Source organism: Protopterus annectens, chromosome 13.part0, assembly GCF_019279795.1.
Source record: "Protopterus annectens isolate FY-2018-M chromosome 13.part0, PAN1.0, whole genome shotgun sequence".
In the NCBI taxonomy this organism is placed as follows: domain Eukaryota; kingdom Metazoa; phylum Chordata; order Ceratodontiformes; family Protopteridae; genus Protopterus; species Protopterus annectens.
Genome location: NC_056747.1, coordinates 655,300,508 through 655,322,224, shown reverse-complemented (window position 1 = coordinate 655,322,224; position 21,717 = coordinate 655,300,508).

Sequence of the window (21,717 nt, the reverse complement as noted above, 5' to 3'; positions counted from 1 at the left end):
ATATATAATAATATCAAACACAAAATCCTTTCTGGATTTAAATAAAAATCTGAAACCAGCATCTCTGATTTTAAGGACTTCAAATGGGCAAAGCTCATATAATTAAATGATGAAATCTCAAATTTCGTCTTTGACAAAACTAGTTTAAATGGTAACACAGCAGTAAGCTTCACAAAGGAGTTCTGTGCCTATTTAGACAAATGCATATCAATAGCAATCCCAACTACATCAAAATACAATGTAAATAAAAAAAAAATAGCACCATGGTTGTCCAACAAGATAAATAAACTTTGCAAAAAGAGAGAAAAAATTCTTTAAATCATACAGTACATCTGAATCACTCCATATCAAGGATAATATAAAAAATGACCAGGGTTCTGAAAAATGTTAACAGGGTTAATAAAGCATCTCATGAACTTAGGGTAGCTTCTTAAGTTAATGATACTTTCAATTCATTTTTAGCTGCAGTAGGAAACTAAGAAACAATACCCAGCAATGTTCAGAACTTATCCTAAAATGGACTACACACTCCAGCCCAATAAAGACTAGCAGTACACTAGGAAACACATTTAGTGCAAACTTTATCTCCAAAACATCTATCCAGAGATCAACATATCCCATAATCGTTTATGCTCTTTATCACCTCCAAGGAATATGATCTGAAGATGGTAGCAAAGACCAAAGATACTTCCTCCATGGGACCTGGCAACATAACTGGATATTTAATGGTGCTAAACTTGCCCTCACCAAACTTCTCCTCAAATTGTTTAACCTAAACTCAGCCACAGAATTTCTTCTAGAAGTAGTACGGAGCCCAGTTGCTATAGGCTAATTAGTCTTACACGTCTGATCTGCAAAGTGGTATGTCAAAAATCAAATTATTCTGAACCCTCAACAGTTTAGCTTCATCAAACAGAGAGCCTGCCTATTAAATCTAGCTAACTTTTTGAATGTTCTCACATGTTGTTGACAATGCTAATGCTGTTCACAGAGAGTATCCTGACATAGCAAAAGTTTTGACACCATATACTATGCAAACATTGTGAGTAAGCTAAATGCTTTAAATACAGATCCTTATGTGGTATGATGGATTGCAAACTGGATAAAAGACAGAACTCAGTTTATGTGGCAGGTACCTTATCTGAAAGTATGGGACTAACCAGCAGAGTCTCCCTGCGGCTCTGTATTGGGACCACTCCTTTTTGGCATTTACTTCTGCCATCTCAAGACTGAGAACCAGGGCCTCTCTCTAAGTTTCCAAATGACTGCAAACTGGGTATTATTGTCAAGACCCCCCTGACACCTGTACCCCTCAGAAAGAACTTATCTTGGTTAATACCTAATGGACTGTATATGGGCTCATCTTAATTGTAAAGAAGCATAGCATTGTTTCATTTAGCAAACAGCTGTTAACTTCAACATATAGTATAGACAATAATTCACTAATAAAAAAATGTAGTCAGGGACCCGGGAACCTGGGTTGATGGCTCCTTCTCTTTCAGTCATCATGTGGCAGCTGTAATGGTAAATTATCCAGAGCTAAAAATGTCATTATTCTCTTATTTTTAGTGCTGATTATTAGACCAATTATGGAATACAGTGCCCCTTTCAGGATGTACATCACTTAACACATCAAACAGCTACAGAAACCACAGAAGCTCATAACTAAGATTATTTCAGGCTTACACACAGTCAGCTACCAAGACAGACTAGAAACTCTGGCCATTTACTCAGTATCTAATAAATTCTTAAGCAATATATGGCTGTCTTACCTCACCATTGAAGACCTTGTGTTCTTTGATCTTCTGTATTTGCACAAGTCTAATAATTTGGCAAACAATGGAAATAAAGACATACATCTTCACCAGCAGACAAATAGGACATGCTGGAGTGAGAGAGATTTATTATTTACTACATTCTCCATGTCTGGAATAAGCTGCCCTTGCAGGTTAAGCACTGTGATACATTATCATCTTTCAAACACAGTCCAGATGACGTGGATGGGTACCTTCAAATTTACCCTGGGTAAACTGGCTTAGCTCTCCTTAATAAAGGGGGGGGGGTGTGAATCCTGAGGGTAGGAAATGACAGGTGTGGACTCCTTTGAAAAGAAAACAGAATTAACACAAACAGAAAATATTGTTAATGCAATAGTTTTCTACATAAATTCTATGAAGAAAAGATAACACCCAGCTTTCAGGATTGTGGGGAAATAAGGAATAAACTGAAAATTCAGTCAGTGAAAGTTCACAGACTTTCCCCAGTGTAATAAGCAGCATTTAATATTTTAGCACAATTCAGCATTCAGATAAGAAAACAGTTCATAACTATCATCTTTAGGACAACAACTGCATATAAATATAGCTAGTTTCTAACCTACCTGTCTCTTCTTTCAGCTACCATATATAAGAAGCAAATGTAGGCCTTTCTTCCAGCCTCAGGGTAATCCTCCAAAACTCCCTTTGTCAAAGCACACAGCATGAACTCAGATCACTGTTCTACAGCTCATCTCAAGACCATCTGGACCACAAATTTGTGTCCCTCTGGTGCTTCTATTCGTCCTGTATGCCTTGAAGCATTGCCCTGCATCAGTCAACCTTCACTGACAAATGCTCTGAAAAATGTCATCCATGTTTTGATGTGTACTGCATTTAGAATGCCAACTTCCCATTATAGCTCAGCAACAATGCCTAAAATAAACCAAATTTGTATTACTCTGTATGAAATATTGATTAATCTGATTTATGGATTATCTGCTTTCAAGAAAATTTAATTCTTTTAAGCTAGAATAAACTTTTCTCTTAGCAATCTTTATTTTTAATTTATGATTTCAGGTTATATAAATGAATGTATAACTTATTGCATTTACTTATATATGTTTGCTTAGGAATATGTAATTTCATTATTATTCATCCTTATTAGATGTATAATTTAAATGGTATCGGTAATAATTTGTTTATTAATAATAATCTGTATTTTCTTTTTTTTCTCAGTCTTTGCTTCCATTTTTTCCTTTAAAATGTTACTACCACAAATCAATTGAGAGCTTGTATAGGTCTGCTTCAGTCCAATTTTAATACTACTATTACATTGTTAATTAGTTACAACCCACCAAACATTTTTTTTATTTCTACTTTCTTTTGCCCTTATTTTCATTTGTCACAGACTAACCTCTTTTATATGTTCTTCAGATGCCTTATAACATTAGGTAAATACAAATTCTCTTTAAACTACAACGCATGAATTTGCTTTAATTTTTTTGGCTTAATATTAGTGGTTTTAATAATGACCAAAAAGGGGTGGGCTATAAATACATGAAAGTCAACATACCGTATATGATTTCTTACAAGAATATCACTTGCTATAAGAGAAAAGAAATGAATTAAATAACTTAATCTCTGATTTTTTTTTCCTTCTTCACTTTTACCAAAAAGAGAAGAGGCATTGCCATACCGTGGAAAAATCATCAACCATGCCTAAAGTCTTAACTATAGTTAAAGATAAGAATGGAGTGGTTACTATGAATATATTACAATGTCAGAATAGAATAATATAGAATAGATGCTTTAAACAATACTTATTAGATTCCTGGACTGAGGCTTTAGTAGCTAAAAATTGCTAAACATAATTCTGGGAAAAAAATGCCAAATCACTCGAGACTTGTCCACTGCAAAACAAAAATGTTTACTGTGATAAGTGCTTTCTTTCTACAAATTGCAAAACATCACCAGATAACTCTTACACAAATCTACTTCATTTAAATAACAGTAAAAACAAATCACATGATCTAATTACAATCAATTTAATACATCATTAAAACAATATCTCATTCCCTTCCTTTCCTTAAACAAATTAATTTATTTCTATTCTAGACCCTACTTTTACCTAAAATATCAATACTTAAAAACACACTATATATAATATAATTATTACAACTTTAATATAAACTTCAATATATATATATATATATATATATATATATATATATACACACACACACACATACACACACACTCACATATGAATAATACATGTACAATGAAAAGCCTTATTTTAAAATATCTAGAAAAAAGGTGGAATACATGTCAAAAAAATAAAAGCCATTGAAAATAATATTTAATGCAATGTGAAAAGACACAACAACATTGTATAGCTAAATTATCCCGTTAATGCTTTGATCTTTAAAATAGGTGCTATAGAAAGCTATTCATTTAGCCCTGGCCAGTTGTTAGCTTCCCAAAACAACTGCCAAATTTTATTTATTTTATTTATTTTACATTTATTGACCGGGCTAGTCTAGCTGGAAAAATTTCCATTTTCAGTAGAGGCCCGGGGAGAAAAGCTCCACAGAGTAAGATACATTCAGAAAATAAAAAAAACTATCATACAAAAATGTAATAACAATAATCATTATAAAGAAAATATTAGATTTAGTAATAGAGATTGCAATCAAAAAATAAAAATAAAAGATAGTAAACTCTTCAATGTAAATAAAAAAACTACTACAAGAGTTAGTTACTAAAACACTCAATACAGTCGAATTCAAATTAACAGTTGAAAATACTAATTGGATTAAAATAGACAAAGGAGTGAAGGTATGGAGAATAAGGTGAAAAGAGAGTAAGGGAAAAAGGTAGGAATAGAAAGTAGAGAAAATAAAAGAGCAAGTAAAGCAGAATGACAGATAGAGAAGTAGTGGGAGGAGAAAAGAAAGACAAATAGTACGAAGAGTAAAAAGGAGAAGAGAGATGGTTTTATTGAGGTAGTAGTAGTGAAAAACTAATCAGGTTTGTTACAGGAGCAAAGCCAGTGATTTTGGAAATGCACTTTAATATTTTGTTTGAAAAGAGGCAATGAAGTTATCTTTGTTATGCTAGTGGGTAACAAATTCCATTTTGTCCCTATAGCATTGGTAAATAGAGAGTCACCAGCATTATTATTTGATTTTATTAAACTTGTCAGAAGTTTGCTGGAAGAGCGGAGAGAGTTGAGATTTTTATAAGGGATTATGAGTTGTGAGAGTATGGGGGTATTTTTAGGTTGGTATAGTATTTTATGGGCAATACAGAGTTGATGGATTAAAAGATAGTTCTGAAACTCTGGCCAGCCTAGAAGTTTTAAGTTAAGACAGTGATGAGTTTTATAGGGATTACCAGTAGCAAAGCGGGCAATGTTATTATAGCAGGTTGCCAGTTTGTTAAGGCTGGTTTTTTTGAGGTTAGTGAAGATAGGCGCAGCATATAGAAGAGTTGAAATAAGATGAGAGTGAGCAATCCTTGTTCTAGTAGATGGGGTAAGAAATGGTCTAATTCGATATAAGGATCCTATCTTTCTGTTAACTAGTTTTATGGAGTTGTTAATGTGTAGGTCGAATGAGAGATTATTGTCAATTGTAATACCTAACAATTTAGTTGAAGTGTCGGGTAAGATAACAGTGGTGCTGTTTGAAGAGATGGAGAAATGTAAGGGGGAGGTTCTAGATGTGGGAGTAAAAAGAAGAAGTTTGGTTTTTTTGGCATTTAGTAAGAGGAAACGACTAGAGAACCATGTTTCTACTGTACTGAACACTTTTTGGGTGAGAGAGATAAGTTCTGGGGTAGATGGAGCTGAGCAGATGAGTGTAGAGTCGTCTGCATATTGAATGCAGGTTGCTTGAGGGATTATTGTTTGAAGATCATTAATGAAGAGGGAGAAGAGAAGTGGGCCAAGGATAGAGCCTTGAGGAACGCCAATGGAAACAGGCAAGAGAGAAGAGATGTGGTTATCCCAGAGAACAGCTTGTTTTCTGTTTGTGAGGTAAGATTTAAACCATTTAATGGCTGGGGCATCAAACGAGATGGATTCAAGAGTATTAAGTAATAAGGGGTGGTTTACCATATCGAATGCTTTGGAGAGGTCAATAAAGAGGGCAGAAGAGAGTAAGTTGTTGTTTCGGTTCTGGTTAATAGTATCTACAAAAGAAAGCAGGGCAGTGGTAGTACTGTGATGTGGTTTAAAGCCATGTTGGCAGTTTGCTATTATGTTATGCTTTGACAGATATTGTACAAGTTGAAGGTGGATACACTTTTCCATAATCTTGGACAAAGGTGAGAGGAGAGCAATAGGCCTATAGTTGGAGTAGTCAGTTGAGTTTCCACCTTTGTGAAGTGGGATTATATGAGAGACCTTCCAAACTTCAGGGAGGATTCCTTCTTTAATTGTCCTATTTATAAGAATAGATATAGGATATGCAATAACCTTAGCGGCCTTTTGAAGAAAAAGAGAAGGGAGCTTATCAGCAGAGGGTTTGCATGGTTTTAGTTTGAGAAGAAGTCTGTGAATGTACGATGTAGAGATAGGTTGCAGTGAAAAGTTAAAGGAGGAGTTTGTTAGGTTACTTAGTGGACAGAAGTTGTTGGCATTAAGTTGTTTAGCTAGTGCTTGAATAGTTTCTGTGAAGAATGAGTTAAGAGCATCTGCAGTCTGTTGTGGGGTATCAGGGTCTGCATTTAGTGGGGAAGGTGTTTTGGAAGTTCCTGGGGAGAGGAGTTTATTGATTGAGGACCAGAATAGTTTAGAATTATTAAGATGGGTTTGTTGTAGTTCAATATAGAATCTCTTTTTGTCAGCTATAACTGCTTTTTTAGTTGGATTTCTATACTGTCGGAAGAGTAGGAGATCTGTGTTATTTCTGTGGGATCTCCAACTAGCCCAGACTTTATTCCTAGTGAGAATAAGCTTTTTGGTTTCATGGGAGAGCCAAGGGTTTGTATTGGATTTCATCCTAATAGTACGTTCCGGTGCATGTATGTCAAGAATGGATAAAAATGTTTTGTTAAAATGTAGTACTGCATTTTCAAGGGGGAGTGTTTTTAAGGGGTTCCAGTTACATGCACTGAGTTCAGCTTGAAATAGGTCAGGATTAAAATGTTTGATGGTACGTATTTTTCTAGTAATGTGGGGATTTGGACAGTCAGTTTTTTCTCTTGTTATAAAAGTTAAAGAGTGGTCACTAACATCGTCTGGCAAGGTTCCTACTTTGTAATCAGTTTTTAGTCTGTTTATAAGTATCCAGTCTAAAATGCTTTCTCTATTAGTATGTTTATTGAGCCTAGTAGTCAAGGTAATGGTTTGGGTGAAACCGTGAAGGTTAATATGAGATGAAGGATTTTCTGCATTAATGCTATTCCAGTCTATGTTTAGGTCTCCTAGTATGATGGTTTCCTGTGGATAAGTAGCTGATACGCAACTAAGATAATCTTCAAGTATTGGTATATTGTTACCAGGAGGCAGGTACATACAGATGATATATATGGATTTTTTGGAATTTAATTGGAGTTTGATAATGATGGCTTCTATCTTGCTATCTTGAGTTGGTAAGGCTGGAAGGGTAGTGATATTCAGATGGTTTTTAAAAAGAATAGCAACACCACCACCTTTTCTTTTGGGACGGTCGAGTCTTACTATGTTATAGCCTTGGGGAATAATCTCAGTGTCTTTAGTGCTCGGTTTTAGCCAGGTCTCTGAGAGGCATAGAATATCAAATGAGTGAGTGTGAAGGAGGGTATGTAGGTATGGTACTTTGTTGTTTAAGCTTTGGGTATTAAGATGCCCAATTAAGAAGCTATTATTGGTTTTAGGCATAGATACTGGGGAGGAAGAGAGAGAAGGGCCAGGGTTAGGGTGGATATCACCATCTTGAAGGGTAGGATTACTACATTTGATTACCAGGTAGAGCCTTTGTAAGGTTAGAATTTTATTTTTGTTATAAGTTGTTATGACATAGTCGAGATGTCTAAGTCTGTGGAATTTAGGTAGTTGATAATTGGGGGTAGAAGAAGTAAAAGGATAAGAAATAAGTGGAATGATAAATGCTGAGCTGTGTTTATGTGGAAGGAGGGATTGAGCATCAAGTGATTTCTCGTAAGAGGATAGGAGATAGACTGAGCATAGGGTGGAGAGTAGCAGGAATGAGAGTAAATGCTGGCTTGGCAGGTAGGGAGCCATGGTAAGGTGAGTATGAGAAGTTAGAGAAGGCTATAGAGTGTATGAGAGGCAAGATGCAGAAGGGGTATTCTACTGTTGAGTAGATATAAAGATATAATAGGAATAGGCAAAGAGTGGATAGTAAAGTGGTAAAGGTTAAAGAGGGATAGTTAAGTAAAAGATGTAGAGAGGAGGAGTGGGAAAAATACAGTGGGAGTGTGTAGTATAGGTGGGGTGTGTGTGGATGGGAGGAAGTTTGAGCGGGAAGGAGAAGGATTGGATGGGAGGGATAGGGGAGTGGCTAATAGCACTATAAGGCTAGCACCCCTGCGGGTGGGTGGGAATTGGGGGTAGGGAGGGGAGCGGAGTGAGCCCGCAGGGCGAACGGAGCGGGTAGACACAACAGGAGGTGGAGAGAGGAGACAATCAGAAATGCAGGTAGGTATGGCAGGAGCAGAAAGTATATGGAAGGAACGGTAAGAAAGGAGACCAAAGTAGACCAGTGGAATAGGAATAGGTATGCAGGAGTAGGTAGAAAACAGTCAGTAGGAGGTAAGGAAGAGAGGAGTGAGGTGGAGCTGAGAAGTCAGGCAGGGTACTGGAGCAGTACCAGCACTATTAGCAGGGAGATAGGCAGACTGTAAGATAGAAAATGGAGCTTAAAGGAGATAGGAAATTTAACAATAACTTTAAGGGCTGATTCTAGGCATGAGAAGTAGCGATGAAGAAAGAGAGTGAGGAGAGCGCCACCTAGTGGCTAGGGCAAGTAAAGTTCCCTCCTTTCCAAAAACAATGTCTAATGGTCACCACTAGCGTTCCTTTCTATTTTCTCCACTATCGCAAACTTAAATGTATGCCCTGCATTAACTTTAATATGCTTATAAAGGACATTCATAGTTTTCTCTTTTGTAATTTCATACACATGCTCATATATGCGCTCATGAAGTTTACACTCCGTCCTACCTACATAAAAGCTTGGGCATTCTTGACATAAGGCCACATAGACCAAGCCCACACTATCACAGTTAAATTTACTTCTTTCCTTTTAGTTTACATGTCAGTCCTACCTGTATATAATATATATATATAGGTGGAGAGAGGAGACAATCAGAAATGCAGGTAGGTATGGCAGGAGCAGAAAGTATATGGAAGGAACGGTAAGAAAGGAGACCAAAGTAGACCAGTGGAATAGGAATAGGTATGCAGGAGTAGGTAGAAAACAGGCAGTAGGAGGTAAGGAAGAGAGGAGTGAGGTGGAGCTGAGAAGTCAGGCAGGGTACTGGAGCAGTACCAGCACTATTAGCAGGGAGATAGGCAGACTGTAAGATAGAAAATGGAGCTTAAAGGAGATAGGAAATTTAACAATAACTTTAAGGGCTGATTCTAGGCATGAGAAGTAGCGATGAAGAAAGAGAGTGAGGAGAGCCACCTAGTGGCTAGGGCAAGTAAAGTTCCTCCTTTCCAAAAACAATGTCTAATGGTCACCACTAGCGTTCCTTTCTATTTTCTCCACTATCGCAAACTTAAATGTATGCCCTGCATTAACTTTAATATGCTTATAAAGGACATTCATAGTTTTCTCTTTTGTAATTTCATACACATGCTCATATATGCGCTCATGAAGTTTACACTCCGTCCTACCTACATAAAAGTTTGGGCATTCTTGACATAATGCCACATAGACCAAGCCCACACTATCACAGTTAAATTTACTTCTTTCCTTTTAGTTTACATGTCAGTCCTACCTGTATATAATATATATATATATATATATATAGGTGGAGAGAGGAGACAATCAGAAATGCAGGTAGGTATGGCAGGAGCAGAAAGTATATGGAAGGAACGGTAAGAAAGGAGACCAAAGTAGACCAGTGGAATAGGAATAGGTATGCAGGAGTAGGTAGAAAACAGGCAGTAGGAGGTAAGGAAGAGATGAGTGAGGTGGAGCTGAGAAGTCAGGCAGGGTACTGGAGCAGTACCAGCACTATTAGCAGGGAGATAGGCAGACTGTAAGATAGAAAATGGAGCTTAAAGGAGATAGGAAATTTAACAATAACTTTAAGGGCTGATTCTAGGCATGAGAAGTAGCGATGAAGAAAGAGAGTGAGGAGAGCGCCACCTAGTGGCTAGGGCAAGTAAAGTTCCCTCCTTTCCAAAAACAATGTCTAATGGTCACCACTAGCGTTCCTTTCTATTTTCTCCACTATCGCAAACTTAAATGTATGCCCTGCATTAACTTTAATATGCTTATAAAGGACATTCATAGTTTTCTCTTTTGTAATTTCATACACATGCTCATATATGCGCTCATGAAGTTTACACTCCGTCCTACCTACATAAAAGCTTGGGCATTCTTGACATAATGCCACATAGACCAAGCCCACACTATCACAGTTAAATTTACTTCTTTCCTTTTAGTTTACATGTCAGTCCTACCTGTATATAACTGCAATATTTATACCTCACACATTTATTCATAAAGGGATTTGTTTTCTCTTTTCTTACCTGTTACTCAAAGATATTCTTAAAGTTTCTTTCTATTTTTATATACTGTTACGGATTTTTCTCCTACCTTTTCACTAATTATTCTATTTTCCTTTAAAATATGTTCCGATTTTTATTAAGGATCCATCTAATTAATCCACTATCCGTATGATAAATGGTAATAAATGCCCTAGTGTATATGTTATCCATTTGTGCCTTAGCCACCACATTCATATTAATTTCTAGATTATTTTCTTCCTGTACTGTTTCAACTGATCTATTATTACAATCCCTATGGTTCAATATCTGATGAAGATACCTTATTTCCCTTTTGCTTCCCCAATCAGGTCGTTTTTGTTTTGTAATGGACAAGTCTTGAGTGGTTTGACATTTTTTTTCCTCTTTTTTATTATTTTTGAGATTATTCTGTTGATTACTGATAATTCTGGCTAATATGAAAGCATAATTAACCATAGCAGGAGGTTTCAGTTACATTCCTGATGAGAAAGAAACCTCAACATCAAAAACATCAAGACTTACAGCTTTAGCTAAAACCTTAATGAATTGGACACACAATTTAAATTTAAAAGGTGTAACTTGGATATAAAGATGAGGACTTAATGGTTTTGCTCATCATTCCTATATCTTGCCACCTAGACAAGATTTGATAAGGCTTTTACAGCATCTAATTTCATTACTAAACATGAATTCTTTAAAACTATATCTTGTCCTGTATCTGACTGCAATGCTTAATTAATGAAAATTCATTTAAATAATCAAAGTCTACCCTTTTTCTTGTGTCTGTCTTTTTAGTAAAATTAAAGGATTTCAAAAAAATGTTTTTTAAGGGAACTAAAGCTAGTAATTTTACATAAAGAACAATATATAGGTCACCCAGCATTGAGCAAAGCGTAAGTGTGTCGATGTTAAGCACAACTATCTGCAGCAGATCCATATATATAATATACAACACACACACACACACACACACACACACACACACACACACACACACACACACACACGTAATTTACTTAATCAAATCAGTTCTTTGTTAATGGAGTGAATGACTCTGAAATGCATTCATGTGTCCCAGTCATTGAAATATTAAGATTTCAGGTGATTGGAACATTGACTGTGTGCTGGTATGGCTGTGTTTGAGAAATGTTTCAGCATTAGGGGGTAGAAGATTTCGTGTAAGTGTAGCTGGTTAGGGTTAAAGTAAGGTTAAGTGACGGCATAGATGTAGTGTGTGTGTGTGTGTGTGTGTGTGTGTGTGTGTGCGTGTGCGTGTGTGTGTGTGTGTGTGTGTGTGTGTGTGTGTGTTGCATGTGTATGTGTTGTAGCTGTCTTGATTAGTTGATAGTGTTAAGTAAAGGAAGGTTCAAAGATAAGGTGAAGGGTTAGTGTAAGGAGCATGATAAGAGTTAGCAAAGCCCCCTTCCCACCTTACTAATGCCTACTACCCTTAATCCTAGCCCTGCCCTTGCCCCTAACCCTAACCCTGCACCTTACCAAAACCCTTTCTGTAACACTTTTCAGATAAGTTTGGTCTAAATGTATGGTAGGGTTTGCTGATCAGATTGCAGAAGGAAACTATGATTCATGTTGCAATCATTTTTGTTCTCTATTTTTTTCAATTTGATGGTATGCTGATTTTCAGAATGTTGACATCCATTGCCTCACTATCAATGCTTTTGAATTTCGGTAATCCAACATAATCATATCCTAGTGATGTAAAATAAACTTATGAAGCAGGACAATCAACTGGTAAAAAATTAAAACGATAAATAAACAAGTAAAATGCAAAAAGGAAAATCATTATATATGTGTGTGTGTGTGTGTATGCATATATATATATATATATATATATATATATATATATATATATATATATCTATATCACTTTATATATATATATATATATATATATATATATCACTTTATATATATATAAAGTATCTTCATTAGAGATATCAAAAAAATTCTAGACTGTGTCTGCAATGATAGTGTACAGGAATAAATCTCTAACTAAGGCCCAGACAATCTAAGTCTGGCAAGCAGCCGAAATGCTTGACATTGCTGGCAGGAAGGATGTGCATTCCCATCCTAGAAGGGGAGGGACAGTAGTTCCCACCCACTTCTCCCTGATGTTCTGATTACAGGACCTTGGCTGGAGAGTGGAAGCCCACTATCATGCAAAGAGCCTGTAATAGGAAAATGTGGGCATGGCTGCCCAAGTCACTTATAGTAACCCTTTTCAGCACATGTAGGAAAGCCTGCATATACAGACTAGGGGGCACTGGCAGCCTTTACCATGACACAAGTGGTTGTCTCACCACTAGGGGTAGGGTTAAGCCATATAAATAGAAAAGCTCTTGTAGCTATGATGCTGGTGACAGCACAAAGCATTCACATGGCTACTTGGATGATGCCCTGCCCTCAGACTGTGTACGTCTGATTGAGGGGAGTTATAGTGGTTGACAGGCATGGGGTAAAATATAACCCAGAAAAATGCCAGATCATCCAATTGTTTTGGTGTACCTTGAAGGAGGCAAAGTTAGTACCCTGCTTGACATGTAGTGGAAGTTTGTTCCAGGGCTGAGGGATACAGTGGGATATGAATCTATCATATCAATGTGTCTTATTTATCTGCTTATTAAGGCATTTCATTAAAAAAGTGTCCAGTATTAAAGCTTGCACCTTTGCTTTCATCTACTGAAGGTGGATAATCTCATGACTGTACTGAAGTGGTAGAAAAATGTCCATCCCAGGGTCATATAAAATATATGGCTCTCTGCCTGGCATTTAAAAAATAAATGCAGTTTTTTCAGCATTAGTAATAGACGGTTTTGTAAATTATTTCTTTCAACAGGTATTGGAAAAATGTACTAAGTCAAATAAAAATTCCTTACAATTTATGGCATCTTAGATATCATTATTAGTGAAATGTTTGTAAATATTCTTACTAAGGATAATGCTATTTAACCAAAGATGTTGACATTTTAGAAATTGAAGAACAAATTAAAAATGCAAGAACAATAAAGTTACTGCACTAGATGGTCTACTAACAGAAATCTACTATTTCCACATTAGACTCTCTTAATTTTACATGAAATATTTAGTATTATTCAAAAGCAAACAACTCCTTCTTCAGGGAGATATTCAACTGTGTTTCTGACTTTTTTAAAGCAAGATTAACAGCCCAGAAATTGCAGTTAATGTGGACCTATTTTTATTAAATTTAGACTGTGGGCCAGGATCGTCGCATATAAAGTACATAGATGTGAACAAGCATCTTGCGCTCTGTGAGGCCAATTCAGAAAGGTTGATGTGGGGCATCCATTTCATATTCAGAGGCAGCTCTACCACGGTGCTTTAGCATGAAGATGTACTGTTCAGCAGTGGTCTGTCTCTTTACCCATACTAAATGCTAATAAGACTATCCAAGGAATTGGCATTTGCTGAATCGTAAAGCATTTATGTAGCCAAGTATGTCAGAGAATTCCTTGGCTTTGTAAAGAATATGGCTGGCCACAACTGCTTGTGTTAACATGGCCTAAAGCTCATGTGCACCCATCTCAGTAGTGGTAAGTTCCAGAGAGTTTAACAAACAGGCAGTGTTGGGTGTGCATGTGAGTATATATGGGCTTGCATGTGTGAGTGTATGTTTGGCTGCTAGGTCACAGTAGGGGAGTAGATAGGGGATAGGGTAGATTTCTGTGTGTGTATTTGTGTTCGTTTGTGTTTGTGCATACATGAATCTCTGACTATGTATGTGTGTGTGGGTTGGGTAGGCTTTCATAACTCTACATTCCCTTAGACTAATAAGAAAATTCTGCAACATTGGTGGTAGGGCCTAACTGTAGGCATCATGCCTTAATGGCATTTAGGGTTGGGGGAAGACTAAACACCAAATACACATTGGATATCATAACTTAAAGGCATTTAGAAAAAAAGAAAGAAAAAAGACAATATGAGCTGGGGGGAGCACAAGATACCAATGATATTGTCTATAGCATGTTCTAAAGGCAGTAAAACAAATGAAAATCCTGTACCTACCCATCAGTTGTTTGTTAATGGAGTGAATGACTTTGAAATGCATTCATGTGTCCCAGCCATTGAAATATTAAGATTTCAGGTGATTGGAACATTGACTGTGTGCTGGTATGGCTGTGTTTGAGAAATGTTTCAGCATTAGGGGGTAGAAGATTTCGTGTAAGTGTAGCTGGTTAGGGTTAAAGTAAGGTTAAGCGACGGCATAGATGTAGTGTGTGTGCGTGTGTTTGTATTTGTGTGTGTGTGTGTGTGTGTGTGTATTTTTGAATGTGTGTATGTATGTGGGACAGTGAATGAGGAGCGGTGCCTGCACCAACATAATGCATGGGCTACCATTGTTAACTACTGCAGGAAAGTGATGATTTACATTTGCTGTAGTTAAGGGGTGATCCAGAGACATGCAAATTAGCTAATAATGATGTTTTTCCTCATTGTGGCTAATGTGTCACTGATCACAAATTACTGTGTTCTAGTCACAGGCCCTTTTTATCGCAGCTCTTACTACCATTGCTGGTAGTTCTTTCTGAATGCCCAGGTATGTCTTATATACCTGGCCCACTGTCCTGATTCAGAAGTATCCATTGGGATTGTGGATGCCAGTGTGAAATGGTCGCCCCATCTTCCTGAGTGGTGCACAAGAGCACCTAGTACACCATGGCATGGTAGGTATTCATGTGTTTGGGACACAAACTGAGCTGTGTAGCAGGATGGTGCTGCACAGCAACACAATAACAGGCAGGTTAGTAAGGTACTGAGCTGCTCATACTGCTTTGTTGTATAGTGTTGCCTTGTCTAGGAGCGATTCATAAAACATTCACATTCAGAGAACGCAGCAGGCAAAGGGTGATTGCCATATTATGATAATGACAGGATCTACTACTGGTTTACTCCCACCCACAATTACCTCCGTACCATCATGCACCAACTTCAAAACTTTATTAAAAGCTCACCTAAATTACATTGCAAGAATTTGTGTAATAGAAGCAACGGTGCCAGAAAAAAAGAAAAATACAATCATTGACATATAGAAATAATGACAGAGATATTTCAGAGAGATGTTAGTGAATATTTGCATTAGTGCATGGGGTGTATTGAAGTACACAAGAAAGTAATATATCTATAGTGGTTTAGCTATAAGGAGATTAAGTACAGAGTGAATATAGAAGGGGATACAAGTGCGGAGGATGGAGTAGGACTGGTGAAAATGAGAGGGAAGCATTAAGTAGGCAGGGAGGAGGAAATGAAGTGATAGAGGTATACCACAGGGAGGAGAAGTCAGGAGTTGTGGTTGTCTGTCTGAGAACAGGAGCAATAAGATGCCCCAAGTATTGAACCTGTTATTTCTAGAACTGTCATTTGTCTTTGTTAGTATTAAATCCTAACTCTGATTCTGATGAAGTCTTGTGTTAAGACGAAAGTGCTTAATTGGTTTGGTCATAAATAAATATATTCTATTTTATAGAAGAATCCTGGTTGTGGCTTACTAGTTTTTCTAAATCCTAAGTCTGCTAACTTTGTTAAAAGAAAAATAGTATTTTGTTTGCAGTCATTTGGAGGTTTTGAAGCTAAACGTAAATAATCAATAAATTGAATTAGAGTAGAGCCTCAAGGAAATCTAATCTTATCCACCTATTTTTTTCCATTTCTCTAGAGAAAAGAGTGGGTGATTCTACATATCCCTGAGGTAATCTAGTCCAAGTGTACTGTTGCCCTCTGTATGTAAATGCAAACAGATAATGACTATCTTGATGTATAGGAATAGAAAAGAAGGCAGATGAAATGTTTATCACTGATAAAGTGGTGGCATCTGATGGAATAGAACTTATAATTATTGCAAGATTAGGGACCAACGGAAATGTTGATACTATTACTTCATTCACTGCTCATAAATCTTGTACAAATCTATATGTAATTTTCTCCTGTTTTTTAACTGTAAAAAAATAGGAGTTTTACAGGGACTTCAAGATGGGACAATAACACCTTGTTGTAACAAGGCAGAAATAATAGGTTCATTTCCTTTTTCTGCTTCTACCAACAATGAATACTGAGCTATCATAAGCAGGCACTCTCAAGGCTTTGTTATGTGTGCAGGTTCTGCATCTTTAATGAGTCCTACCTCATTTTCAAGGGTAGTCCAGAGATGTGGAGGAATTACTTTTAATTCCTCCCAGCCAGCATTTTCTAAATCTTGTTCTGAAGTTAGAATAGCAAAAAGGACATTTTCTTATGCAGAGATGTTATTGAATATAATCCTGAGGGTTCATTAGGAATATCTAAAAATACACCATCTGGTGTCCAATAAACAGTGCATTGTAATTTACATAACAAATCTCTATTTAACAGATTTAGAGGGGTGGAATTTCCAAGAATAATAACTTGCCATTCTTTTAGTGTATCGATTTGAATGGGAACAGGTTTCATTTCTGGATAGTCTAAAGGGACTCCAGACACTCACACATCTCAAACTTTGTATTGGGAAAGTGGAAGGTGTTCAGCATTTGCTGAGGTAATCATCGACTTGGTAACTCCTGTATCAATGTGAAATGGGATAGATGAATTTTGCACTGTAATATGCACAAAAGGACCATCCTGGTCAATCGGTACCAAGGAAAATGATTGCTTCCTGTTCATGGGTGTCATAATGGTTTTGTTGCCATGCTGGTGTCTGCCAAGCAGTATTTCATGCAGGAGGATTTCTTTTAGCTTGCTGTTGTGTCTGAAACTTTGGTGAAGTTGTTTGTTGTACAGACATCAGACATTCATTTCGCCAATGTCCAGACTGACCACAATTAAAACAGATATTTAAATGTGGTACACCTGGTGGTGTCTGTGGTAATGCAAGGGGATAATAATTTATCTGACATTGTTCTGGGAGTTGTGTTTGGCAGAATCAGAATCTGCCTCTTCCGCTAAGATTTCTTCTCTTCACCTTTCCCCTGTCCCTGTGAGTCAGTATCAAATTACTGGAGCTGAATATCAACTAACCTTTTTCTTTTGTTCTTTTTCTTCCCTAAATAAATTGTCAGCTAAGGTATTGTGCTTGATTCATGATTTCACAAATTTCCTAACTTGACAAGTTGAAACAAACCTTTTTAATTTGCTATTGTATGGGAGGTAATAAACCCTCTACACAAGCTGCTGGTGGCCACACCTTCTGTAAGTTCTGGATGTCCAGAGATGACTTCAAATGCATCTTTCATGCATTGCAGATATGCATTAATAGATTCATTTTCTTTTTGCACAATAGCTTTGATTCTTGCCTGTATAGGAGTTGAGGGGCATGCTGTGGCAATGGCTTTTAACAAGTTATTCCTAACAGTTAAAAATCCATCATCTTTGTGTTTTTGGATATGATCACCAACATTTGCCTTCTCCCATATTTTTCTGAAGATGTCAGGAGGTGTAGACAATTTTAATACAGCTCTCATGTCTTCAGTAGTCAGGTTTTGTAGCTGTGCATATCTTTCTAAGATCTTTGTATATTTAGCTGTATGTGTCCAAATAGGAGAGAGAGAGAGAATTTACAGTGGTTTGAAAATCCACTGCAGTCCAGGGTGCACTACTCTTATGGTGGATTCAGCCTCACTATAACTAGTTGCCACTGGCTTCAATATTTCTCACAGGTATATCAAAATCAGTGTTAGAATTAGAATATGTTTCTTTGTCTGTATTTTGTTTGGTAAATGGTGTCCAGCGATACTCCTCCCCATCTATGGCAATTGGGAACTGGGTAATAATTTGCTTAATCTTTTTCAAAGTGTTAGTTTTTGGTGGAGAACTTTTATTGGTATTTTGGGTGAGGGTTTAGTTTAAATAAATATGGAAATGAGTTTTAATCTATTGGCTCATTTGTGTGGAATCTCCTTCAAAGTGCTTTTCTTTTGAACTTTTATTAGGAATTATTTTTAATTTTCCCACAGGCTTAGCACTAATTCTGTATTTATGTTTGTGATACATTATATATTATGTTTGTGATACATTTGTTTCCCTTTATTAGCTATTCATATTCACCTGATTGGATGGTGTTATGGTAGGTACTGAATGTCATTGTTGATGGAATCTAGTGTAATAAACCAACCCAGTGGAACAATTAGTAGTGCTGGGAATAATCTGGGCTGTATCTGGGTAAGTGGTACTTGTTTCTGACAATATTTACCTCTACCCGCTATCTTGGAGAGGGAGAACTATCAGCTTCATGAGGCATAGGTGGGTCATAGGGTGGAGGGGCGGGCATAAGGCAATGGGGGCCAGTCATCATCTGATGATTATGGCTGTGTAACTGCTAATTTTTCTGTCTTAACGGATACATACCCCAGGAATGGGATTTTTCAGTTGTGCATTTTTGTATTGAGCTTACTTTTGTATTAGTTGCAAGCATCTGTGACTTTAATCTATCTGAGTTCTATTTTAGACTTTTAACTACAGATTTTCTTTACCTACTTTTTAGCTTCTTCTTGCCAGTCATTAAAAGCTGTCCAACAAGAATCTGATATCATAGTACTTTTTTGCCAATGTATTGTTTAGATTTTCTAAAATTTCTTATCAAAAATACCTTTTTCCTGGAAAATGTAAAAGGCTATCATTTTAGTGTGCTCAGACCATTTTACCAAATAGCATAGTTTCATAGTTTAGTACTAGGCTATCTGCCCTGGGGCATTTGCAAGCCTAGCCCTAGAGATGTGGCTTTTGCCACCCCATGTAGTGGTACTAAGGTGTATAAATTTAGAATACTGTGCCTTTGTCTAGTAGTGACACATTAAAGACCCCCTTACTTATTAGTTTACTGTGCCTCTGTTAAGTAGCGACCCAGGGATGACCCCCGGGGTAAACCTACGATCTCCCATCCACTCGTCAAGATTTCTCTTGAAGAGAGTCAGTGAGGGGCTCTGCCTAACATGGACTGGGATTTTGTTCCAGAGTATGGGAAGCCTCTGAGTTATGAATCTGTCCCTCCAGCATGTTCTATTCATGTTTGTACTGAGGTTTAAATCTTTGGCTCTCGTGGTTCTTATGGATTTTGATTTTTTGAGGTGGAGCATGTCCATCAATTCCTGGTTGGACATGGCCTTGTACATCAGGCACAGATCACCTCTGAGCAGGCGGTATGCTACTGAATAGAGCTGGAGTTTCTTTAGCCTGGCAGTATATGACATATGTTGGAGACCCTTGATCCTCTTGGTGAGGTACTTCTGGGGTCTCTCCAGCTGTTGTAAGTGCCGGGTGAGGTACATACCAAATGGGGCATTGTACTCAATCATAGGCCTGATAAGGGAGGAGTACAGGGGCACGATGACCTCCTTTGATCTGGATGTGAACCCCTTCATGATAAGGTGGGCAAGGTAGAAAGTCTTTCTAACCACTTTGGCAACGTGGGTGTCAAATGAGAGGTCACTATCAACTTGGGTCCCCAGGTCTCTGATTACTTTTTCGGTACTCAGTGGGTTACTGTCTATGTGATAATTTGTGAATATTTTGTTTTTCCCAAAGGGGATGACTATACATTTCTTGGCATTCAGTTTAAGGCCGTGATTCCGGCACCAGTTGTCCATTTCGGTGAGGCCTTTCTGTAGGATGTATGTGTCAGCTGGTGTATCGACTATGGCACCTAGTTTGCAGTCATCTGCGAACTTTGTTAGCCACAATCCTCCCATGTTTGCTTTCACATCTGAGAAGTAAATGCCGAACAAGAGGGGTCCCAGGACAGAGCCCTGTGGGACACCACTTGTGACTGGCTTTGAGTCTAACATAGCTCCCGCAATCTTGACTTTATGGGTTCTGTTCTTTAGCCAGTTTGCAACCCATCTTGTGACATATGGATTTACATTTAAGCTGTTTAGCTTATCTATGATCCCAGAGTGGGGAATTGTGTCGAAAGCTTTAGCCAAGTCCAGGTAGGCTGTATGGACTGCCTTGCCCTCATCAATGGCTCTAGTGACTGTTTTGAAAAAGTCAACCAGGTTCAAAAGGCAGGATCTGCCCTTTACAAAGCCGAACTGGCTGGGATCAAGTGTCTGTAGGTCCCCAATGTCATTGTCTATGAGTTCCATAATAATTCTTTCCATAGCTGACCAGGCTGGTCAAGCTTATGGGGCGGTAGTTCCAAAGGTCTGTAGTGGAGCCTCCCTTGTGGAGTGGGACCACTGTTGCTGTATGCCAGTGTTCAGGTACATATCCTGTAGTAAAGCTAAGGTTAAATAACATTTTTATATGCGGGTTTCGCTCCTCTTTGAGTTCATGTATCACGCAGCTGGGGATACCATCAGGTCCCATAGATGCTGTGTTTTTTGCTTTGTTGAGGGCGGTTCTCACCTGGACATCAGAGATGACAGGGAGGTTACATTCAGCTGGGATGAGTATTTCTTCTTTTGGAGGTGAGGGAGGGGAGAAATTTGCACTGAACCTGTCTGCCAGAATGTTGGCAATATCTGTGGGTTCGGTAAATTTTTTGTCGTTGTGTACTAACTCTGAGCATATCTGAGTGTTTCTGCCCAGGTTTCTAACATAACTGAAGAATGCCTTGTGGTTATCTTTAGTGTCCTTGGTGATTTTTCTCTCAAAGTTGGCCTTGGATATTTTTATGAGAGAACGTAGCTTTCTACTAGTGCTGATCAGAGATGTCTTCCCTTTATGGGATTTTGCCATCAGCTGTCTCTTTCATATTCATTAAACATATACCTGCCTGCAATTCCAAACTCCAGCTCTTTTTATAACAATTGTATTGGTACACATTACAAAAGCCCTCTCTTATACCAAAGGGATAGATATGTGACTATAATTGAATTCATTTGCATTCTTTATGAAAGGATTTGCTTTGTTCCTTTTTTATATTTTTGATTAGACCACACTTTCACACCTGACAAGGATACACTGTCCTTGTATTAATTGGATAGACCCTGCTAGCAGACAATGAAATAAACTTTATGCTATTATCATAGTTAATTGCACATGCATACAATTTCATAGACCCTTACAATTTACCCACTCACATATAGTAAAATCTAATGGACAAGTTATTAGTAAAGCTTACTTGATAACAGAGAAAGAAATTATAGATTGGTATGCTAGAAACTTGCCTGACAGAAAACCTGTCACAATGGGGCCAGAGGCAGTTTCTAATGTAACAACACACAGAGGTCTTGGAAACCCGAATATACAGCATCAAAATGCTAAGGTACTAAATAATTTTCATATGGCACACTTTAGCAGTGA